We start from the raw sequence: 23,664 nt of genomic DNA on the forward strand, positions 1-23,664 counted from the left end.
GCACGGGGGGTGGGGGGAGGGGGCCTCTCTCGGCCTGTTCTTTAAGAATTAAGCCAAATCCTGGAGGAAAAACGCGTTTGTCCAAAACCCCCAATTAGCGGCCGCGCAGGATCCTGGTCCTTGGGACACCGACAGGCAGGGGAACAGGCAGGATGGCCTTTCTCTCTGTTGCCCGGCACCCTGGGCCGAGGTGTTGGCAAGAGGCTGAGGAGCCGTCACCCCTGGGTCCCCTGTCCTGGGCTCTTGGCGGTTCTGTTCTGGGCTAATTGGCCCTCATTAGCAGTCTCCCCTCCTTGGGTGGGATGGCCATGAGCTGTCACCCGGCTCCCCTTTCTGTCCGCTCTGTGCGTAGTCCTGGAGGGGCTTGGGGACTCCGGGCTTGGGGTGTTTTTTCATTTCACACAGGTGTCCCCGAGTCTCAAAGGATGACAGAGGTGTGACCTCCACGTCCGTCCGGACAGTGGCTCAACCACGTCCCTGAAGAATACAGCCCGGCCCTGGGGCCAGCGGACGCAGGCGACAGGCGTGGGGGCCCCCTAGGGCCGGGTCCCGGGCGGATGCAGCTGCCCCGGGGACACCGGCCCGCCCCGCCCCGCCCCCTCCGCTCTCGCCCATCCTCAGGCCCAGGTGGCCACTCCGGTGGCATATGCCCGCTCCCGATTGGGGAGGTGCGTGCACTTGGAAATGGTAATTACATTCTGCCTCACGTTGTGTACTAGTTCCCAAGAAAATCATCTATTAATTGATTCCAATTACTCTTAATTGTTTCTCATACATTTCAATTAGGCGGCCCCGTTGTTACAGGCGGGAGCTCCGGGTTAGAGAAGCAATCATCACGCCTCTAATGGTGGGGGCTGCAGGGGGAGCTCTGCCGAGGGGCGGCGGCCAGTGGCCACGGCCAAGGCCGGCCCTCGGCTCCCGCGGCCCCGGCGAGCGCGGAGCCTGTCCTTTCTTTCGGGGGCTTTGGGGCCTCCTGCCTCGGGCGGGGGGCAGCCTGGGTCCCCACGGTGCCTTCCGTCCCGGGGGGAGGGGACAGCGGCTGCACTCCCAGGACCACCACCCCCCCCCCCCCGCCAGCCCGTGCCCCAGCCACACCCACGGAGAACCGAGAAAGACCAGGCGGGAAAGTCAGGTCCTGAGGCTCGTGGGGAGGCCCGGCTTGCTTTATTCTGGCTTTTTGGGGTTTTTTTGGGTTTTTTTTGTCTTTTGTTTTGTGTGGCAAGATACATAACATAAACTCGCCGTCGTAACCATCTTCAAGGGTGCAGTTCGGTGGCGTCCCCAGCACTGTGCAGCCGTCACCCCCTTCCAGAACCCGTGCCTGGCAGCACCCCTGGCAACCGCACATCTGCTTTCTGCGTCTCTGTGTCCCCCCATTCCGGGCACGCGGCCCTTCGTGTCTGCCGTCCTTCCTCCTAGCGTTTTGGGGGTTTGTCCACGACGCGGCAGGTGTCGGTAACGCGTTCCTTTTTATGACTGAATAACGTCCCGTTGTGTGGATGGACGGCATTTTGCTCGTTGAGTCCTCTGTTGATGGACATTCGGGCTGTTTCCACATCTCGGTTGTTGTGAATCGTGCTGCTGTGAACACTTGTGTCCAAATCTCTGTTCGAACCTCGGGTGTTCGGGATGTTACTTAGGGTGGTCCTGCTGGGTCATCTGGTCCACCTACAAATCTTAGAGGGACAAAGCGTATGCGGTTGGGCAGCAGAGGTGATGGGAAGGGGTGCCGGTGAGGGGGCACCTTGGGGACCCCGGGAGGCCCTCGGGGAGGGGCTGGAGCAGAGGAGCACAGGACCGGAGAGGAGGCAGATGTCTGTGGAACGCGCAAGCAAGGCTTCTCCTCTCTGGGCTACAGCGCCTGCCTCCAAAATCTTCTGGAACCTTCCCTCCATCAAAGTCTTTGTGGTACAGGTCGTAGATGTGGAGTCCAGCTGACGTGGCACGCATCTGACTTCAAACCCAGGGTCGATGCCCTGGGCATTGGCCGCCCTCCCTGTCGAGTGAAGACAGGCTCACGCGTCCTGCACCCGAGGATGAGAGTCCGCATGGCCCACACCCAACACACGCGAACTTCAGGAAACAGCAAAGACGGGGCAGACACGCACCATGGTGTGGTCTGGAAGCCTCCCGCGTGAAGAGCCACAGCCCCGGAACCCCAGCCCAGGACCCAGGAGCTCCCATCAGCAAGGCCACAAAGTCTGGGAGACATGCCGAGGTCAGAGAGCAGACCCAAGCCTGTCCCTCCCTTCTCTGGGGACCCCGCAGACGTTGCTCAAGTCATTCCCGAAGTTGAGACGACCAGATCCTTCTGGTGAAAGCTGGCCCCCGAGCGCCCACCTACAGGCCACCTGGGCTCAGCGCCCCGGATGCCTCCATGGCCGCCTTGGCCACCACAGGCTTCTCCCGAGTTCCAGCTTGGCCTGCACTGTGCCCGTCAGTGACCAGCCGGAGCCGTCACAGGGAGGGCGGCCCGAGGCGCCTCTCTCTCTGCAAATCGAGTGCCAACAACCAAACCCATTTTGCAGGAAAGGAGGCTTCCGAGTTCATCCATGACCTGCCCCCACACCGACGGCCGACCGTCCCCCCACCCCATTAGCCAGCGCCCGCGCGGACACTGGAAAGAGCCGGAGACCCTGGCCTCACGGGCGGGAGGGGAGGAGACACAGCTGGTCTCCCAGAGAGGACCGGGGACCCACTGCCAGGCTCCGGCCCCAACCCAGAAGGCGACACCGTGCACGCGGACCTAGCGCCGTATGCGGCAGCCCCGATGGAGGCCGTGTTTCGGGAGCCGGGCGCCTCGCGCGGACGCGGGCTGAGGCCGGGCGGCCACGCGCGGCCAGGTCCCTGCACGGAAGCACGCCTCCTCGGCCCTTCCGCTCGGCACAGTGGATGAAAGGACGTCATTGACTCGGAGCGAGGGGCCGCACGGAAACCTCAGGGGACGCTGGGAAGCCCCTCCCGCGAGGCGTCCACAGAGAGCACGTTGTGTGTCCGAACTCAGCCACATGGCACGTGGCCACAAGTGCGCTCAGCGGAGTCGAGCGTGTGTGTTGACTTTTGACCGGCCAAGCCAAACACATAAACAGGACCTCAAAGAAGCCGAGCGGTAGAAGGACATCTGAAATCTGACCCCAGAGGCTGAGGTTTAAAAAACAAGACAAAACACGCCCCCGGACCTAAATCCACAAATAAACTTTCCGAAGGAAAACGTCTACTTCTTTCCGAGTCCACCCTTATTCCGGGTTCCGTCCCCAGTCCCGGTAGAAAAAAGCTCCACGTGGCCCGTGCGAGGAGGGACCCCTCTGCCAGCCCCAGCCCCCAGCCGGGGTCACAGGGGCCGCGTGGGCTGGTCCCCCTGACCTGGGCCAGGGACCTCTCTCCCCGCCGGCCGTCAGAACCTGGCATCCCTGTGAAGCTCCCTCGTGGAATTCTAGACTCGGATCCCTTGGCTGCCGACAGACGAGGCCGTGACACCCCCACCCTCTAGCAAACCAGTCTGGGCGCCAGCCCCGTCCGCCGAGCCGGCCCTGGAGGACTCTGGAGGCAGGGGTGGGGGGTAGGGTAGAGTCTGACCGCCAGGCCGACCCATCGTGTGTGCCTTTCAGACACGCACGGGCACGTATATGTGCGCGCGTGCGCTGGTGTGGGAGTGTGAGCCTCCGAGTGCGTGCACATGTGGACGTGCCTGTGCACACGCGTGGAGAGGTATGTTTGGATAGGGCGCATGAGCATGTGTGTGTGTGTGTGCACGCCCGCTGTGGAAGGCTAAATCAGGAGAGAGGAGGAGAAGGAGCCCCGTGAGGCTGGCTATGTTTTTCTCCTCGGTGATTTGAGCCTTCCGGATGTTTCCTGCTGTTACTTCTCTGAGCCGGCAGCCTAGCCTCCCTTTGTGGACGAGCAGCCATGTGGGTTCCTAGGAGAGCATTGCTTTCTGGAGCTGGAGTCTCGGGGGGCAGGGGCGCACCCCCAGGACCAGGCTGGGTTCCCAAGGCATCACCGGCAGGGTCATGGAGGGGCCCCTCTGCTCGAGCCCCGCCCGGTGGAGCGGCCAAGGGAAGGCTGCGCCCCAGGCTTTGTTCCCGGGCCGGGGGCCTGGGCGCTGCTGGGCAGGTGAGACAGACGCTGTGGGTGCACGCCACACTGCCGTCACGGCCCTGAGCTGGCGACCTTCCCTTTGCGTGATGTGGGATGGTTTTCCATTTGTCCTCTCTGGTTGAGGACACCAGGTGGCACAGGAGGTAAATTTCTTCCTGATTTTCATTTCCAGCCCCTTCTCACACGACGACCCAGAGCCAAGTGCCCTGAGCGGTGACGCTAGAAAGAAAGAAGATGGGGAAAGAGACAGGACACGCACACGGGCACACACACAGACACACGTGCACACACGGAGGACGGTGGTCATTTTTTGGTTCTAGAGAAACAAACCAAATTCCGTTTTGGGGGCTGCAGGCGGTGTTACTTGGCATTTCCAAGGGAGACTCCAGCTGGGGAGAGGGGGGATCTGCCGGGAAGGAAGGGACAGAGTACAGGCCCCCTGACATGGCGCAGGGACCCCCGCGTGCCTCCAGAAACCGTCTGTGATCCTCAGATAGGATGTGTCATTGGGCCAGATGCCCTCCTCCCTCCTCGCTGCAGGGCTGGAGAGGCCCCCGGAGCATCTGGCTCTTGGGCTCCCACAGACGTCCCGCGGGCCCAGGATGCTCGATGTGCTCCCAGCTGTCTGAGCAACTAAGAGGTCCCTGGGGCTCCTAACACAACCTCCTGACACCAGAGCTCCTTTCAAAGTTGGGGTGCTGGCCGCCCTGCCCGTCTGTCTACCCAGGGCCGATGGTTGACGAATACCTTCCAGGCTTGGTTCTTGTGCTGACAACCCAGGTCTGATGCCAGGCTGCGCACTCAGCTGGCTGGGTGGGGCGGGGGGAGAGTACCCAGAATCCAGGGGGTCTTGGCCACCATGCCCTCCTGGGGCTCCAGATGCAACCAGGACAGAAGGTGTCTGCGCGTGGATGGGATGAGGGCCCTCTGTGGGCAGCACACGGGCCCCGTTTCCTGGTGCCGAGCCGGGAGCTGACCAGAGCAGATAGGATCCTTGAGGATGGGCTGCCGAGGGAGCACCGTCCAAACCATTTCTGTGCTGGAGGGACTGTGCTGAGCTCCCCAAGCCCCAGAGAGCAGGAGGACCCAGTTCAGAGGGTGACAGGCAGCCTTGGAGTCCTTCTCTCCCTGCCGACATTTGCCCCCTTAGGCCATTAATTGGGAGTTTCTGAACCATTCGCTCTGCTGTGTCCTTCCCAGGCCCTTTCTTTTCCAGGCACTCTGGGCATCCCCTGATCTTTCCCCTCCTAAAGCACGGCTTCTTAGACACCCTCTCCTCCGGCCACTAAGAGCTGAACCACATTTTGTGGGATATAGTCCCCAGTGGAAACAGCCCTCTGGGGACGGGAGGTGTCCTGCCCATCTTAGCACCCCTGGCTCCTGCCTGGAGTGAGGCGCATACAGGCATCGACGCATCAGTGCCTGGAATTGTAAACAGACGGACGGATGGGCGATGACGGTCCTGGGCAGTGAGCCCTGGGGTGTGCTCAGAGCGCAGTGGAGAGGGTGCCTACCTCCCTGGAGAAGGTGTTGCCCTGCCCGGAATCCAGAGGGCATCAGGCTTTGTCCCTGATCAAGGGACACAGGCAGGGAGGCCGGACGGGCACGGGAGGGGCTTTGGAGAGAGATCAGCACCTTGCTCTCATGAGACCTCAACATCTCTCACCGTGGGCCCCGCGCACAAGAAACGTGCAAGGTGGGGCAGACCCCTCCTCTGCCCAGCATGTCCCCAACTGCCAGAATCAGCAGAGAGCCACCCCTCTCGGGGAAGGATGGACCCACCCAGCCAGGAGGTGAGGACTTCAGGCAGACGGCTTCTCGATCCGTGGAAAGATGCAACGCTTCCGGGTAGCGGACCAAAGTTGGAAAAAACCATTCGACGGGCAGGTGCTGGGACCAGGGAAGGTATGATCTGAGTGCCCGCCCCCCCCCCCCGCCTCCTCTGGGGTTGCCAGCAGAATTTCTGAGATGATCCCAAGGGTAAACAGTGACGCACCTGCCGTCTGGAATCTGCCACCTGACGTCCTCACGATAGAGTTCCATCCCCACCTTCTTCTGGAAAAGGGGCCGCGGGTCCTCGACAGCACCAGCCAAGTTCTTACTGGGGTCCTGCCCACGCTGGCCGGGCCCCATTCTGCCTTGTTTCTCCTGGCTGTGGACGTTCCGAACCCAGAGCATCCCCGACATCCCGCACGGACTCGGATACCTCTGACCCTCCGGGGCCAGCCCTCCAAGCCCCCACCCACCCCTCGGGAGGCCAGCAGAAAGGACTGTGGGCCATTGTCTCTCCTTCCCTCCCTCCCCCCGAAACAATTTGGGGATAGGCTGTGACATAATGAGTGCAAGCATTTACCTGATGAACATCTCAGGAGGGGGCAGCAAAATGCCGATAAATGCCAAACTCCTGCTTCTGGAGAGCCAGCGTCACGGATCAGTGCGTCCGGGGGTGTCTGGAACATTCCCAGGGAAAATAAAACAATTATTTTTGACAACCTGCATCAATACCATCTACATTTGTTTCCCTCTACGGCGCTCCCCTCCCCCACTCCCCGGCCGTCCCTTCTCGGCTCGTCTGTGTCTTTGGGAAACTCAATAAGCCAATTGTAAGCCTCATCGATCGTATTTGGGGGCCTGAAAATTCAGCAGACAGCACAGTGTTAAATTATTAACTAAATGTTTCCACTCGCTGGGGACATGCTTCTGTAAAGACCATCTAGATGAACAATGGCCTCTTTATGAAATTAACAGCCAGAGAGATCGGGGAGGAGGGGGAGCACAAGTCCCAGAGGGACTGAAGGAAGGTGCCCCTGTGCCCCTCCGCACAGGGGAGAGGGGTAGAGCTGAGCACTTCTTGGGGGGGGGGGTGCCTCCAGAGGAGGGAGCGCAGCAGGTCCCCAAGCACCTCACGCCAGGCAGCGTGGTGCCAACGGCCCCGGGCTGAGGAGGAGGACACGTGGCTGTCTGAGCCGTGGCTTCCGCTTTGCTGTCACGGGAAGAGCATCCACAGGATGGCAGGTTGTGAACAAGCTCACAGCCAAGGCGCCAGGCAGAGTTCACAGGTGCACACCCGCCCCCCAGCCAGGCTCCCCCCACCAGCCAGTCTGCCCTGCCAGCCAGGCTCCCCCTGAGCCGGGCTCCCCTCCCAGCCAGGCTCCCCGCCCCCCAGACTCCCCCACTAGCCAGGCTCCCCCCACCAGCCAGTCTCCCCTCCCAGCCAGGCTCCCCCTGAGCTGGGCTCCCCTCCCAGCCAGGCTCCCCTCCCAGCCAGGCTCCCCTCCCAGCCAGCCTCCCCTCCCAGCCAGGCTCCCCCCACCAGCCAGTCTCCCCCACCAGCCAGGCTCCCCCCACCAGCCAGGCTCCCCCCGAGCCAGGCTCCCCTCCCAGCTAGGCTCCCCTCCCAGCCAGGCTCCCCCCAACCAGCCTACCCCCCCAGCTAGGCTCCTTCCCAGCCAGGCTCCCCCCACCAGCCAGTCTCCCCCACCAGCCAGGCTCCCCCACCAGCCAGGCTCCCCCACCAGCCAGGCTCCCCTCCCAGCCAGTCTCCCCCACCAGCCAGGCTCCCCCCGCCAGCCAGGCTCCCCTCCCAGCCAGGCTCCCCTCCCAGCCAGGCTCCCCCCAACCAGCCTACCCCCCCAGCTAGGCTCCTTCCCAGCCAGGCTCCCCCACCCAGCCAGGCTCCCTCCCCCAGCCAGGCTCCCCCCTGCCCAGCCAGGCTTCCTCCCCCAACCAGGCTCTCCCACCAGCCAGGCTCCTCCCCCAGGCAGGCTCCTTCCCAGCCAGGCTCCCCCCAGGCCAGGCTCCCCTCCCAGCCAGGCTCCCCTCCCAGCCAGCCTCCCTCCCCCAGCCAGGCTCCCCCACCCTGCCAAGCTCCCTCCCAGACAGGGTATGCAGGTCATAGAGGCAGTGACAGATGCTCCCTCAGCCTCCTTCACGCCCAGCAAGGGCCAGGCCGGGGGCCCAGGGCCGGGGGGCAGCGTGTTCAGACAGCCATTTCCTCTGGGAGCTCCCGGTCCACTGAGGGAAGCCCAGAGCAGACTGACCGCTGGGCCACGTGCCTCGAGAGCATCTCCTGAAACAAGTGACCAGGGACATCCCACAGCCTCCTTCCGTGTGTCCGGCCAGCCCAGCCGGCGCGGCCCGCAGCGAGGGGCAGACAAAGATGGGGAAGCAGGCTGTCGGGAGTTACACACGCTTTCTTGGTTCGAAGATCAGCAGTGTCTTCATTCAAAACCGGAGTAGGGCCTGCACGAAGCCAAAGTTTAAGTTTTTAAGGCAGTTTTTTAATGTTCATTTTTGAGAGAGAGCGTGGGGAGGGGGGAGGGGCAGAGAGAGAGAGAGAGAGGATCCCAAGCGGGTTCCCCGCTGTCAGTTCAGAGCCACGTGACCCGAGCCGAAATCAAGATTCGGATGCTTAACCGACCGAGCCACCCGGCGCCCCTGATCTTCCGGGCCGCTTCGCTCCGCCAACGGGTGGCAGCCGGAAAATCACACCGCTGGCCTCTGATTGTGCTCTTCCGTCTGCGCCCCAGCAACAACCTTGAAACCCGCAGTCCACGCCAGGTCCTCGGGGGAGTTCACGGGCGTTTCCCCAGCCGTCCCCTCCCCCACTGAGCCGCTTGTGACAAGTTCCAGGGCAGAGAAATGAACGGCCGCGGATCCGGGGAAAGCCACGGGGCTGACGGGACGGCCAGGCCACCCGCTAATTGGGCGGCAGCTTGCGTCACATCTGCTCGACGCCCGCAGGGAAGGTGGCTCGCAGGGAAGGCGGCCCGCAGCTTGTGAATGTGGGGGCTCCGGGGGGCTCCGGCCCGCTCACACGAAAGATAGCAGGAGCTGACAGGACGGAGCGTTTTTCTTCTGTGCCGACCGCGTTCTGGGAGTTTCCCCGGGTGTCTCATTCAGCTGTCACAACAGTGACACCCGGATGACTCTGTCCCCATTTTATGAATCAGAGACCTGAGGCCCTGGAAAGATACAGGACCCACACAGCCTCCCGTCCAGCCAGGGGTGGAGCTGAGACTCAAACCCGGGCAGCATGGCTTCCGGGCCCCACACGCGCGCCACATCGCACAGATGATAAACTGTGCAAATCACGAGCGTGCGCCCAGACGGCTTTTGACAGATGTAACCGCACCCGAGCTGAGGTGGAGGGCATTTCCATCAGCCGTCACTCCCGACCCTGCTGGCCAGGGCGCCCCGGGGCACGCGGCCACCCCCTTCTGACGGCTATGGCCTCTCCAGATGACTTCCACCTGTCTTTGAGATTCCTACGGACAGACTCATACCGTCTCCTCTCTTCCTTCGCTCCTTTGCTCAACCTAATGATGTTTGAGATTTATCCACGATGTTGCATTTGCCAGTAATTCGCTTTGTCACCACTGAGTGGTGTCCTATGGCCGAAGGAGATCACAGGCTGTTTTTCCGTTGTCGTCCTGCGGGTGGCGTACTGGGGGTCATTCCCAGATTAACTACCTTCAATATAGTGGCTGCGAACATTCACGCACAGGCCTTTGTGGACCCAAGTCTTTATTTCTCTCGTGTAAGTGATCTAGGAGTGGAATCTTTGGGTCCTAGGGTGAGTGTATGTCTAAGCGTGTGCGACATCGCCAGGTTGTTTTCTAACGTAATGAATTACTTCGTGTCCCCGCCAGCCGTGGCCGACTCTTCAGCCGCCCTGTTCCTCACGGACGTTCAACATTGTCCATCTTGTAAGCTCCCGCCATTTGAGTGGGTCCGACACGACGTCTCCCTGTGGTTTCAGTACACATTTCTCTGATGATGAATGGTGTTGAACATATTTTCATCTCATGTGCTTATGAGTCTTGGGTGTAATGGCTTTTGTGCAACGTTTGTTCAAGTCTGTTGTCCACTTTGTAAATTCAGTTGTTTGTTGGGGCTCCTGGGTGGCTCAGTCGGTTGAGCGTCCTACTTCGGCTCAGGTCATGATCTCATGGTCTGTGAGTTCGAGCCCCGCGTCGGGCTCTGTGCTGACAGCTCGGAGCCTGGAGCCTGCTTCGGATTCTGTGTCTCCCCCTCTCTCTGCCCCTCCCCTGCTCGCGCTCTCTTTCTCTCTCTCTCAAAAACAAATAAATGTTTAAAAAAATTTTTTTAATTAGACCGTCTTTTTCTTGATTGAGTTTTAGGAAATCTTTAGGAGATAAATCTTAGTCGTTTTACACATACAGCAAGTATATTTCTCCTACCACATGGCTTGGCTTTTTCCTTCCTGAACTGAGTTTTGGGGTGAGTGGAAGTTTTTTCAATGTTTTGTGTTTAGTACTTCTTTAATTCAATTTATGTTTTCTGTTCCATTTTCTATCTCCTCTTTCTTCTGACACTTTGATTTCACATATACCAAATATTGTCCCACAGGTCACTGCAGCTCTGTTCACTTTTGTTTCAATGTTTTGCTTTGGTTTTTTAATTTTGATTGGCTAATGTTTGTGGGTCTGTCTCCAAGTTCTCTTACATTGTCTCCTGCCATCTGAAAGCCCATCCAAAGCCTCATTCATTTCACACATTGTGCTTTTTTTTTTTTAATGTTTATTTATCTTTGAGAGAGAAAGGGACAGAGACAGAGACAGAGCGCGAGCAGGGGAGGCGCAGAGAGAGAGGGAGACACAGAATCCGAAGCAGCCTCCGGGCTCCAGCTGTCAGCACAGAGCCAGACACGGGACTTGAACCCATGAGCCGTGAGGTAATGACCTGAGCCGAAATCAGATGCTTAACTGACTGAGCCCCTCAGACGCCCCAGCCCACGCTGTACTCTTCAGTTCTAGAATTTCTGTTTGGTCTTTCGTTGCATTTTCCTTTTCTCTGGCAGTCTTTCCTGTCTGTGCACTCATTATGATCATCTTTTTATTTAAGTCTTCAGACATACGTAAATAGCTGCTTTAAAGTTTTTGTTGTTAATTCCAATACCTGGGTCATATCAGAGTTGGCTTATCTGGGCTGTTTTCCTTTGACTCTGGGTCACATGTTCCTCTTCCTTTATACATTTAGGAATATTTCTAATTTTTTTTAACGTGTATTCATTTTTTGATAGAGAAAGACAGAGCGTGATGGGGGAGGGACAGAGAGAGAGGGAGACACAGAATCCGAAGCAGGCTCCAGGCTCCGAGCCATCAGCACAGAGCCCAACGCGGGGCTCAAACCCACGGACCATGAGATCATGACCTGAGCCAAAGTAGGACAGTCAACAGACTGAGCCACCCAGGTGCCCCAATAATTATTTCTTGTTTCATCGTACTGGGCGTCATGGGTGACATGCTGGAGAAAGTCCAGATTCTGGGAGTTTCCTCTGGAGACTGCTGGGCTTTGTTCTGGCCGACCTTTCAGTCACCGGCTGCCCCTCCTTGAACTCACCTCGCAGAAACTTTGCGAATACTCGGCTGGGGTGTATCTGTTTCAGTTTTGCTCTTACCCTCCGAGTTGACAGGACTCGAATCCCGGATCTTCGTTCTCCCGCTGTGGGGAGCGGTAGCTGGGATGTTTGCTCAGCTCTCTCAGCCTTCCGGCCGTTGCCTTCGACTGGGGCCCTTGCGGTGTCCCCCGGGCTTGGCCGGTGCAGGAACAAGCCCAAGACTCGGAGGGGTTAGCTGCACACTGGGGACCCCCTGTCTATGCCCCCCTCCTCTCCAGAAGTTCCTCCTTCCACTTCGAGCCGCCCTGGCAGGCTCCAGGCCCATCGTCCGGCACCCCGGTCTGGCAAGATTGTGGCTTTCTGCTGGAGTCCTAGCCACCGCGTGCCAAAAGGTGGCCTCGAGGAGAAGCCAAAGGATCGTGCACCTTGCCAGTGCATCACCTTCTGGCAGGGGGTGGTTCCCTCAAGTTTCTACTTGCTTCCGGTCGGTCCTTAATGCCTCCCGTTGTTTTTCTTATATATTTTGTCCAGAGTGTGTAATTGTTCTCTGCAGGGGGGGGCGGTGAATCCAGCACGAACCTACTCTGGAGTCAGAGCCTCCGGAGCCCCCGTCCTTCGGCATTCCGTGCGCACGTCTGTGTGACGTCTGCGTGGCCTCGCGCCGTCGCCCTCGCTGACGCGGCTAGCACAAACGCCATGCTCGTCGTATCGCTGGCCATGGCGAGGTTCACCCTGGTCGAGCACCTCTCCTGAGGACACCCGACCGTCAGGAGGAGAGCCTATGTCCTGAACCCCAAGGGGCTGATTGCAAGCCTCATGCTCTTCCGGCTCCTGGGTCCTGCGGTCCCATCCCGGTCACCCCTCAGACTCTCCATGCCGCCTTCCGCAGCTCAGTTTTTCTTGGCGGCCTTTTCGCTCCACCCAGAGCTGCTTGAGGCCCCACCCCGGGTTCCCGGGAGCCCACAGAGCCCACAGAGGCCACGTGGCTGTGGGCCAGGGTCTCCACCGCTCAGGAACGGTCTGAGGGGCTGCCTCTGAGTGTGAGCATAAAGGGGGGCATTGAGGGGCGGGCTCCAAGGAGACGCATTCTCCATCAGGGCCCCACAATGTGGGCTTTGTGAGGCCTGGCAGGGCTGAGCTGAGTGGGAACGTTCCTTTTTCTCCTAGGGAGAGATTATTTAATTTAAAAATAATTGAATGTGGAAAATGTTGGATATGGAAACTGTTTATCAGGTTTCCTTTGTCGTTCCTCCCGTTGGCTCTGCCCCACGGTGGGGGGCAGTGGTGCCCCCCGCCCCATCCCGTCCCCCGCCCCGGCGTGTCTGCAGAGCGGCCGTGTGCTGGGTTCCACACAGACTGGGCGAGGGGCTTCGGGTTTCCCAGAAGGCGGGCCTCAGGTAACTGGCGTGGCTGTTGTCAGTAAAGGGGCCGTGGAGAGTCAGGGGTCTTGGGGGGGACGCTGGGGCTGCCCGACTGGAGGGAGCGTCCATCTGAATGAATAAGTCCAACATCCGGAAAGTGCCGCCGTTCCCGCGACGCGCCCCCCGCTCGATTTCCCATCCTTCCCTTTCGGGTGCCCTGTGGTCCCCCCGGGACATCCCAGGCTTCCACATAACCGCCCTCCGTTCCGTCCGGGGCCTCCTTTCTCGCGCGTCCACCTGTCCCAGTCTCCCAGGGGCCGCGCAAAGGCCACGTCCTCCTTGAAATTTATCCAGACGGCCAGCCAGGCCCACTCCCTTCATCCTCTGAGCGGCCGCTGTCCCCTACGGGGCACACGCTAATGCCTCATCTTGCCCCAGAGGCCCCTCCTGGTGCCCGCGCAGAACCCACTCTGCTTTGCCTCGGTGGGCAGCTGCACGAGGGGAGGGACTGCCTCGGACGCACGCCCATCCCTGGCGTGTGGCCAGCGCCTGGCGCGTTATGTGGGGCGTCGAGCAGGCCACGCGTTTGACCGGTCACTCGAATTGGCTTTGTTTCCACGTGCCCCTGTCATCGCTCTCCCCAAGTGTCCTTTTTTTCTCCTGAGACGGCTGATGACATCTGTCTCAGGGACTCGTTCATGTTTGTCCCCGACACTCAGCTCTGGCGTGGGGGCCCGACCAGGCTCAGGGAGGCCCAGAGATGTCCCACCGCCTTGCTGTGAGCTCCTGGAGACCCCAGAGGACCCAGCTTTAGAGTCGTGTCCCGGGAGAGTGGGAGGAGTGCAAAAAGGTGTGTGGCCCTGGGAAAACAGGAAGGAAGTGGGACGCCACCTCCCAGGCCACTGACCCTGGGCTCACGATGCCACGTGAGCTTCCTCACCAGGCAGACACGCAGAGAGGCACCGGGACAGCCGAGAGCCAGCCCGGATGCTGAAAGGGACCTCGGCTCCCTTTCCAGGTGGGGCATCAGGCCGAGGGAGGGAGTGACCCCTGGGGGCCTCTGCAAGTTCTGGCACGATCACTGGCTGCAGTCCCAGAAGGAGTCTGGAGCGCCCTGGGCGTCACACGGGGGTGACTTGGGTCCCACCGATAAATGCTGTCTGTCTGCTTCTTCAAGGTGCATCCCTGTCCCTTCTGCACCCAGGGCAGAGCTCCGCATACAGTGGGCACTCAGTACATGCTCTGGAATGAACGCGAGGGGCGGCCGGGGGCCAGCCGAGGGGCAGCAGCAGGAAGTCAGAGCCGTCTCGCCCCGCGGACAGGGTCCGCTCACGTTCAGGGCAGTATGAGCCTGAGTCACGGGGAGGGGTCACTCATCCATTTGGTGCATGACATTGGTGCCTCTGTGATGCTGGGGTGTGCCACGGGGGACAGGCAGGTCCTGGGCTAAGGAGGAGGCCCAAGAGAGAGCAAACAGTGGTCCGCTCCAGGCTCCACCTGGCCCTGGTCCCCACCGCAAATGCCCCAGAACCTTCCACAGGCAAGCGCTGGCCACGGGGGCCCTGTCACAGGGAAAGCACCACCTGGTCCTGTACAGTGGCCCACCCCGTGTGGCTACGGGGTCCTCCAAGTATCCCCAGGGCTGGTGCTGGGCCCTGGGCCTTCCCGAGGATTTGGACGCTGGCCTGCATATCTCAATGGCTCATCCTGCCTGGGCCAGAAGCAAGGTGTAGGTCGACGGGCACAGAGGACCCATTTGGCGATAGGAAGCAGAGCTTCGCCTACAACGTGGATGAGGATGAGGGGAGCACGGAAGGGCCAGGAGAGGAGCACCGAGGGGACGGGGCCCTGGCGAGCCCGGGACAGAGATGAGAGAGGGCAGGCGTGGCCAGCCCCGGGCTCCAGCCCGGTAGCCCAGGCCCGGCCTCAGTCCTCCGGCCGGGCGTCTCTGCAGGTTTGACTGTGAGCCTGAGGCCTGCGGGCTCTGCGGGGTCCCTGTGTCTCTGCCAGCCCCCCTGCCCCCCAACCCCGGGCCTGGGCCCTGAGCTTTCTAGGGCAAACACTGGCTGCCTGCTTGGGCCCTTGTCCGTGTTCGTGTGGACACCCGGGAGAGGCAAAGCAGAGAGCGGACAAGAGAGCCGAGCAGGAGGGCAGCTATTGAGCCCGTCCCTAAAACCGTGGGCCAAGGGCAGGGGACGGAGGGCCGTCTCTGTCAGGCCATCAGGCGTGCGGTCACAAAGGCGGTCTGCGCGTGCAGGGTGGCAGGGAGGGCGCGAGCGAGCGTCTTCATGACTCTCTTCCAGCGCCTCTCGGGAGGTGACCTTGAACACCAGGTGCCACCCGGCCACGTGCAGGGCTCCTGACACCAGCCCCTGGGTTCCTCAGAGGACAGTCATCCTCCCGCCACGGGGGCCCGGGTGGTGGCCGGACGAGCCTGGCCCTCGCTCGCGCAGCCACCCCGCGTTATTAAATTTCAGGAGCCAGAAGCCAATGCGTTTTTGCACGGTGTCGTCAGCAAGAATGCACGGTCCCCGCGCCCCGCCCCCACCGGGTCAGCAGCTGCCGGGCCCCCGGGCCCCCGTCTGGAGGAGGCATTCCCAGACCTGCTCTCTGGCTCCCAGCGAGGGTCCCCACCCCGAGGGAGATAAGATAGAGCCGGTGTCAGGGAGGAGGTGCCGACGGGGCCGCACCGGCACGCTGTGAGTGATAAAAGGGGCTTCAGAAAGGTGCTGACGTGGCCGCCGCATTTAATGAGGTCATCGCACAAGCTGCTGCCCCCGATAACCCGGAGGTCAGGCGCCCGCCAAGTGGCCGGGGTGGGAAGCGCGGCCGCCCGCCGGCACCCGTCGATGCCCAGTGTCCGCTCATTTGAAGCGGCCGTCCTAATCCCAGGGGCATCCCTGTCCCAGGACGGCCAAAGGGAACAGCCTCGGGGCCGCTGGGAGAGAGCAGCACTTAAGGGGCGGCTGTCGTCGGGGCTCGGGGCGTCCGTCAAAGTCAGCTCACGCTGCGCCTTCTCCGCCCCGCCAGGTCAGCGGCCAGCTCTGGGGGCCTCGATGGCCCCGCGGCTGGATGTCCTGCAGGATCGCTGCTGCCCGGAACGCACACGGAGCCCGGGCCCCGCCAGAGCCCGCGCCGGGCGTGGGGAGTAAGGGCCCGGGTCTACGTGGCTCAGGCGCCCCCTGCCGGGAGCGCTCGGTTCACTTGCTTCCGAGCCGGGCCTCAGGCGGCCTGCCCCAGCCCGAGCCCTGAGCGCCAGCGGGGAGAGCAGGGGTCAGAGGTGCGCACCCAACCCAGGGAAGGGGCTAGAAGTGCCAGGCTCTGCCACCTTGGAGCTGAGTGCCCCCGGGGCCCCCCCCTCCTGATCTCCGTTTCCCCGTCTGCATGTCCTGGGGCTGCCGTCGGGGTCCAGCTCAGTGAGGGTGCGAGTGTGAAGTCCCAGCCCGGTGGAGATGTGTGTTAGTGCAAAGATACATGTACCCCGGGGCTGCAAGGGCCTCCGGGATGCTATTCTGGGGCCCCTCGCACCGGGGTGTAGATGGAGTGAGTCTCCGCCAGGCAGAGGGGAGGCAGGGGAAGCAGGGGAGCCAGGCCCTCCCTGGTGGGCCTGGGGTGCAGCCCGGCCAGCAGGGCCCGTGTCACCCGGACCCGGATGTCCAAGAGCCTTTCTCCGGCTCAAAACATGCAGCTCCCTCCCCGGCAAGAGCTCTGTGTCTGCGAGGCATCCCCGCCTCCCCACCCCGCCCCCCGTCCCCGATGCGACCCCCAATGGTTCCCTCTTTCCAGGCCTCATGTTTGTGCCCAGGTGGTGGCACGTGGCCAGTCCTAGCCCGTCCGGGTCACACGGCCCCTGTCCCTGCCGAGGCTGCTCCGAAGGAGGCATCAGGGCCGCTCTTGGGCTCTTGTTATCCTGGAGCTTGGGGGAAAAAAATCAGAAAACCATTTCCAAAAATAGCCAGCGGAGAGCGGGACCGTCTGGACCGTTGCACGCTGCCCGCCGGGCCGCTGGGGTGATGCATCTGGCATGAGCTTCTCCCAGACCCAGACAGACCCGGCTTGCCAGGCAGCCCCCAGCGGGACCCGCCCGCGTCCTGGGAATGGTCATCGGCCGGCCGGGCCAGGCGTGGCGTCGCACGTGGCCTGTCCGCTGGCTTTCGGGTGTCTGAGCAGAGCCGACCATGCCCCCAGGGTCCACCCGGGTGCTGCCCGGGTTCCCAGCCACACCCTCACCCACGGGGCCCTGGGCAGACAGAGAGCGAACCCGGGCTTTCAGGTGGAAGAGACCTTGTTAGGGGCAGGAGTTCTGAACACCTACCTGGAGATTTCCGACTTGGAACACCCGTTCACCTGGCTGTGTTTAGGAGAAAGTTCTGTCCTGGGACCCACCCGCCTGGGGTCCCGGCACCTGTGTGGAACCTGTCTCGACTGACGAGGAGGCAATGCCAGACGGTTGGGGGTGGAGCTCTCCAAAGACTGGGCTTCACCCCTCTCGGCCCCTGAAGCTGGGTGTCCGGGTCTGCGGAGGCCAAAGGGCTTAGCAAGGGCCAGGGCCACTGGCCGCCCCTCCCCTGCGGACTGTGACAGCTGGGTGCCTGTGGGGACCTTGACTTCTGTGCAGATAGGCTGGGTGAGGTGTATATTTTATGTAAAAATCCAGAGGAATTTTTTTGTCTTTTATTCATTTTCCCCCAAATTCGTAACGCTCGCCACATTGACCCTGGAATTCAGAAAAAGAACCCGGAACGGGGGCAGGGAGGTCCCTTCGAGGCAGAGCTCCGCGGGCTGCAAATCTATTTTTTCCCTTCTCCCGAAGACAGAGGTGCTCTGAAATTTTTCCAGCCTCATTCTCAGATTCTCAGACAAAACCAAACCTCCCTCCCCCCGCCTTGAACTTCACGTTTTGCACTCGGGAACGCTTTCCTCCAGGAGGGTGCACGTGGTCCCTCAGCAGGACCCGGCTGCCCGGGGCGGGGGGGAGGGGGCGGTCAGCAGGTGCCCGGCAGGGGCCGCCCCGCTCCTGCCTCGAGGTGCTGCAGCGCCCGGAGCCCCCGCCCTCGCTGCCACTCACTCGGTGCCCGCGGCTTCGCGTCTCTCTGTCTCCCTCTCACACGGTCTCACCATTGCCCCCCACTCTCCAGCCCACTTGGAGGGGTTCTGGCCCCCGGTGGGAACTCACTTCCTCGTCCCGAGCAGGAGACCCCACGGCGCCCGTGACTTGGTTCTGAGGCTCCCGGGGGCCCAGCTGTGCCCACGCCAGCCTTGCCCGGGTGCCCAGACCCCGAGAGAGCAGGACAACCACACACGTGACATCCAGAGGGGACACTCTTGGGAGGGAACGTGCAAGCGGCCATCCTCTGGGGGCAGCCGGCGCGTCAGGGTGGGGGCCGCTCCCCGGTGCCCCCGCGGGCTGCCCTCTGCCCTCCTCAGCCCCAGCCCTGCCCGCCCCTCGCAGACGGCCCAGCAGAGCTGCGGTCCCCAGCGGAGGTGGCTGCAGTTTTTAATTGTTTTCCCTCCTGAATGCCCTCCCCGTCCCTTTCCTCTCCACTGCCTCACCCCCGGCCGCTAACTGCGCCTGGGGGGGGGAGGGGGATTCCAGAAGCATCCCCGCCTCTGCGTTCTACCACGTCATTTGTTCTCCTTCCCCTTCCCTTTCTTCTCCCTCCGCGGGCCCAGCCTCTGTGATTAAGCCTCAAGGTCTCCTGCTGCTTTTAATAGGCCTGCGGGCCTGGCCATCTGATGAGAGCGGACTGGCGGCTCGTCCGATACTCACGCCGGAGCCTCCTAATGCAGAGTATCAACCATTACTGTCAAGCTCTTCAGGCCCTAAGTACATCCACCCAGTATAAATTATACTAACCGGGAAGAAAAGGCCGTGATTGGCCGCATATTGAAAACAGACATTAGCCCCCGCCCCTGCCTCGCCCTCCCCCAGTTTCGGGGCCCCCACCGGGGCCTCTGCCCCGTTTAATGAACAATAGATAGCTGGGGGTGTAGGTCAGGCCACATTTGGAACTCATCAAAGTTCCACGTCGTGTGCAAAAGTGACGCAGAGGCTGTGGGTGGGGGGAGGAGTGCATCGTCGAAGGGGGGCCCAGGTACAGTTTGGGGTGCAGTTTGGGGCGCTCACCCTGCAGGCTTGTCCCCGGAGTGGCCGGGGCCTCCTTGGGGAGCCCGCGGGGGGCCAGGCTGAGGGCCATCTCTGGGCAGCAGCCCGAGGTGGGGCCAAGCGCGGTGCTGAGCTCCCGGCCGGTCCCCGCCACGGGGGCGAGGAGGGCAGATCTCGCACGCTGGCCCCCAGCCAGACTCCTGCGCGCCTGGGGGTCACCCCTGTAGCCGAGACCGGCCTGCTTCTCCGTGCTCCCCAGCTGCCGCTGCTTCCTCTTGGAGGGTGTCATAAAAGTTAACCGGGTGTGAAATGTGGTAAAAGTTTATGACGGCGGATAATCTGCCCCTGACCTGCTCCGAGCTGGGTCTCCGCTGCTCATGTGCGGACGGCATCCAGGGTGCCCGCAGCTCGGTGGGGTGGGGGACAGCCCAGGGCACCTCTGGTCACCTCTTGGATGTGGACCTGGCTCCAACCAGCGGCCCCCTGCACCTGGCCTGGGGGTCGTCCCAAGATGCCTTTTTCGAGGCCGGTCCCCACTGCCAGCCGCTTATAATTCATGTAAGTGCTGCGCTGGCCACAGGCTGATGACACATACCCCCCCCCCCCCCCGACGCTGCCTCCGGTGAGCTCTGCAGAGGGCCAGCTAGAAAGCTCGGGCGGGTCCACATCCTGCTGTGTTGCCCCGACCTGTGGAGCCCCTCCCTCCCTAGAGGTCACCCTGGTTCCCAGCCGAGCCAGGAGCTGCTCTCTGTGAGCCCAGAGGAGTCTAGAGGCCAACCCGGGGCCTAGGGACCTGCACGCGGGTGAGACCCAGGCTGCTGGGCACACGCGGGCCTGGCCCCAGGTCCCGAGAGAAGGGCGATCTGTGGTGCTCTTGGGGGCTCTCCCACGAGACCCACGCTTGTGAAACTGGTTCTTGGTCCAGACACTTGTCTGGGAGAAACTGAGTGAATCGGCGTAGGTGGGTGAAAATCGACTACAGACCAGGGGGCCAGGGACTCTGAATGATGCGGCATTGGAGGGACTGGAAGAGACAGAGGACCCTGCCGGGCCTTGGCACATGATCCCCGACTCTTTGGCCCCGACTCGGTGCCCAGGCCTGGGGTTCACCTCAAGCACAGACGCTTGGGAGGCTGGCACAGGGACTGGGGCCGACCACAGCCGTGGACAGGAGGGCAGGGGACCTCAAAGAGGAGCCCAGAGGCCCCTGCCCGGGTCAGGGTCCAGGGCGTCCCCAGAGACGTCCCCAGAGAAGGGCCGTGGCAGGGTACAGCGGAGATGTGTGCAGGGGCACCATTTCCATCAGGCAGTTAGAACAGTTTCCTTCCCGTTAGAACTTGGGGAGTAAACGCGGGCCTCATGGCTCCCACCGAGCAATCTGGGACCCGGACACCCAAAATCCTGACACACACACACACCCCCGCCCCCGCCACTTTCCAGCAAATACCATCAGGAAAGAGAAGGCAAGAGGCCGTGTGTGTGATACACAATCATGCGGAGGCAGGACAGGGACTTCCGGGCACACACAGTATGGGCAGGGCTCAGGGAGGGGAACACCTCGAGTGTGTGCCGGGGCCCGAAGGAGCCGGCCTTCCAGAGCCTGTGGAAGCGTGACCCGGGGCGCAGGCCCAGCATCGCGGTGGGCGGGCAGGCAGGGAGCGCCACTGGGAGCAAACCCGGACGGGAGGACGGACGGCAGGGGAAGCCTCGGGGGCCCGCTGGGGGGAGGCTGGAGCGAGGGCCCCCGACCTGCAGGTGTTCGAGAGGCGCGTGGAGGTCTGGGTGCCGCGAACGCGTGTGGGGCCTGGGGTGCTGAGGGAGGGGAGGGGCGAGGCCGGAGGGTGCGGGTGGGAGGCCCCCGGGGCGGGAGCTCCTTCCTCACCTCACCCGCCTGCCCCCTGGTGTCAACCCCTCGTCCTCCAGTCGGGTTCACACAGCCCGGCCCGCCCACACCTTCTCTTTCCATTCAGTCAGCAAGGCGGGGAGCAGGGCCTCAGTTTCCCTGGGAGCAAACGAGGGTTGACACGCGGTGTGCGTGGGGTCTGTGTGTGGGAGCCCTGCCCCCTGAAGACGCACAGACTGTGCTCTCTGCGGCCAGCAGGCAGCAGGGCCCAGAGAGAGGCGGCCGTGGCCCCTGCTGACCCATGTCCCCAGGCAATGGGCGTCAGAGGCTTTCCGCGCAGCAGCTTTTGCTTGAAGGGGCCTGGTTTGGAGAAGCCCCGCTCGCAGGTGCACATCAGTGACAGTAGGAATAAGGAAGGCGTCCGCTCCCGGACAGCACGGTGGCTCCCACGACCCTCATGACCTCCTCCGAGTGGGGACACTCAGTAGCTCTGGGCTCACGTGGACGAGAAGGCTGAGCCGCTGCCCCAGGGAGACAAGCTGGACCCGGGTGCCGGGCTCAGTTCCCGACCTCTCGTGCCACCGGCTGCCTCTGGAAATCGGGGTGCTCCGTCTATCCCAGGGCTCCCCTCCCCCCAGCACCCCCAGTCCGGAGATCTGGGAGGCGTGTGGGCGAAGACACTCAGCTCCGGCTCGCCCGGGTGCTTCCGACAAAGACAACTGGCCCGTCGGTGAAGAGGAGACAGCCGCCACCCACACCTTGAACCGAGTGCGATTTTAAGGGTCCAAGACCCTCGCTCTTGTGGAAACAGTGCTGTTTGCTTTTCTGGCGACTCTCCGACGGCATTAGCAAAACCTCCCCAATTAATCTGGCCTGCATCAGTATGCAGCGGGCAGGTGGATTGCGCACCAGCCCTGAACCACCCGACGTGGCTGGCGTTAGTGGAATTGGTTCAACCGCACCCGCAGCCCTACCCTCCTCGCCATCGTCCTCTCTCAGCCCCCAGGCTAAAGGTCAGAGGCCCCGGGCCAGAGAGTGGGGCTCAGGGCAGATGGGAACCAGGTGGGGGAGACAGACGGGAACCAGGTGGGGGGACAGACGGGAACCAGGTGGGGGGGGCAGACGGGAACCAGGTGGGGGGGGCAGACGGGAACCAGGTGGGGGGGCAGACGGGAACCAGGTGGGGGGGGCAGACGGGAACCAAGGGGGGGTGCAGATGGGAACCAGGTGGGGGGGGCAGACGGGAACCAGGTGGGGGGACAGACGGGAACCAGGTGGGGGAGACAGACGGGAACCAGGTGGGGGGACAGACGGGAACCAGGTGGGGGGGGCAGACGGGAACCAGGTGGGGGGGCAGACGGGAACCAGGTGGGGGGGCAGACGGGAACCAGGTGGGGGGGGCAGACGGGAACCAAGGGGGGGTGCAGATGGGAACCAGGTGGGGGGGGCAGACGGGAACCAGGTGGGGGGACAGACGGGAACCAGGTGGGGGAGACAGACGGGAACCAGGTGAGGGGGGCAGACGGGAACCAGGTGGGGGGGGGGCAGACGGGAACCAGGTGGGGGGGGGGCAGACGGGAACCAGGTAGGGGGGACAGACGGGAACCAGGTGGGGGGGGCAGACGGGAACCAGGTGGGGGGGGCAGACGGGAACCAGGTGGGGGGGGCATATGGGAACCAGGTGGGGGGCGCAGACGGGAACCAGGTAGGGGGGGACAGATGGGAACCAGGTGGGGGGGACAGACGGGAACCAGGTGGGGGGGACAGACGGGAACCAGGTGGGGGGGGCAGACGGGAACCAGGTGGGGGGGGCATATGGGAACCAGGTGGGGGGGGCAGACGGGAACCAGGTAGGGGGGACAGACGGGAACCAGGTGGGGGGGGCAGACGGGAACCAGGTGGGGGGGCAGACGGGAACCAGGTGGGGGAGGCAGATGGGAACCAGGTGGGGGGGGCCGACGGGAACCAGGTGGGGGGGGCAGACGGGAACCAGGTAGGGGGGACAGACGGGAACCAGGTGGGGGGGGCAGATGGGAACCAGGTGGGGGGGCAGACGGGAACCAGGTAGGAGGGACAGACGGGAACCAGGTGGGGGGGGCAGATGGGAACCAGGTGGGGGGGCAGACGGGAACCAGGTGGGGGGGGCAGACGGGAACCAGGTAGGGGGGACAGACGGGAACCAGGTGGGGGGGGCATATGGGAACCAGGTGGGGGGCGCAGACGGGAACCAGGTGGGGGGGACAGACGGGAACCAGGTGGGGGGGGCAGACGGGAACCAGGTGGGGGGGGCAGACAGGAACCAGGTGGGGGGGGCAGACGGGAACCAGGTGGGGGGGGGCAGACGGGAACCAGGTAGGGGGGACAGACGGGAACCAGGTGGGGGGGGCAGACGGGAACCAGGTAGGGGGGACAGACGGGAACCAGGTGGGGGGGGCAGACGGGAACCAGGTGGGGGGGCAGACGGGAACCAGGTGGGGAGGGCAGACAGGAACCAGGTGGGGGGGGCAGACGGGAACCAGGTGGGGGGGGCAGACGGGAACCAGGTGGGGGGGGCAGACAGGAACCAGGTGGGGGGGGCAGACGGGAACCAGGTTGGGGGGACAGATGGGAACCAGGTAGGGGGGACAGACGGGAACCAGGTGGGGGGGCATATGGGAACCAGGTGGGGGGCACAGATGGGAACCAGGTAGGGGGGACAGACGGGAACCAGGTGGGGGGGACAGACGGGAACCAGGTGGGGGGGACAGACGGGAACCAGGTGGGGGGCAGATGGGAACCAGGTGGGGGGCGCAGACGGGAACCAGGTAGGGGGAGCAGATGGGAACCAGGTAGGGGGAGCAGATGGGAACCAGGTGTGTGTGGGGGGGACAGATGGGAACCAGATGGGGGGGGC

At 62.8% G+C, this 23,664-nt stretch overlaps 1 protein-coding gene and 1 long non-coding RNA gene across 6 annotated transcripts in view; one reads left to right on the forward strand and one right to left on the reverse strand.

Annotated features, from left to right (window-relative positions):
- PRDM16 (PR/SET domain 16) overlaps positions 1-23,664 on the forward strand; it is a 315,820-nt gene that overhangs the window by 218,835 nt on the left and 73,321 nt on the right. The gene's annotated exons all lie outside the window — the stretch shown is intronic.
- On the reverse strand, positions 1,129-7,217 carry LOC123597070. Its single transcript, XR_006711941.1, has 2 exons — positions 6,095-7,217; positions 1,129-1,676 (listed from the first exon to the last, which is right to left on the reverse strand). It is a non-coding gene; the product is annotated as an uncharacterized LOC123597070 (long non-coding RNA).

The sequence above is a fragment of the Leopardus geoffroyi genome, chromosome C1, assembly GCF_018350155.1.
Source record: "Leopardus geoffroyi isolate Oge1 chromosome C1, O.geoffroyi_Oge1_pat1.0, whole genome shotgun sequence".
Lineage (NCBI taxonomy): Eukaryota > Metazoa > Chordata > Mammalia > Carnivora > Felidae > Leopardus > Leopardus geoffroyi.